This window comes from Odontomachus brunneus, unplaced genomic scaffold, assembly GCF_010583005.1.
Source record: "Odontomachus brunneus isolate Ranch 3 - 2012 unplaced genomic scaffold, Obru_v1 Obru_scaffold_067, whole genome shotgun sequence".
In the NCBI taxonomy this organism is placed as follows: Eukaryota; Metazoa; Arthropoda; class Insecta; order Hymenoptera; family Formicidae; genus Odontomachus; species Odontomachus brunneus.
Window position 1 is genome coordinate 296,033 of NW_022639517.1, and position 341 is coordinate 296,373.

Genomic DNA, 341 nt, shown 5'->3' on the forward strand with positions numbered 1-341 from the left:
AGATCATTGGCGACAACCTGAGGGACAGGTGGGTCTTATGCCCAGGCAAAGAAGGCCTACACCGACAGAGGGTCTCGGCCGGTGTTCCACAGGGGTCTGTTTTGGGCCCGCTGCTGTGGAACATCGGCTATAATGCGGTCCTGCAGGCCGTCATGCCCCCGTGTGTGAGCGTTGTGTGTTACGCGGATGACACACTTCTGCTCGCCACGGGGGCGGACTGGGTTCGAGCACACGCTCGAGCCGAGGTGGGCGCGCGGCACCTCGTGTCGCGTATCAACGCCCTGGGTCTGAGGGTGGAGCTCTCGAAAACCGAGGCGCTGTGGTTTCACGCGCCTCGGCGG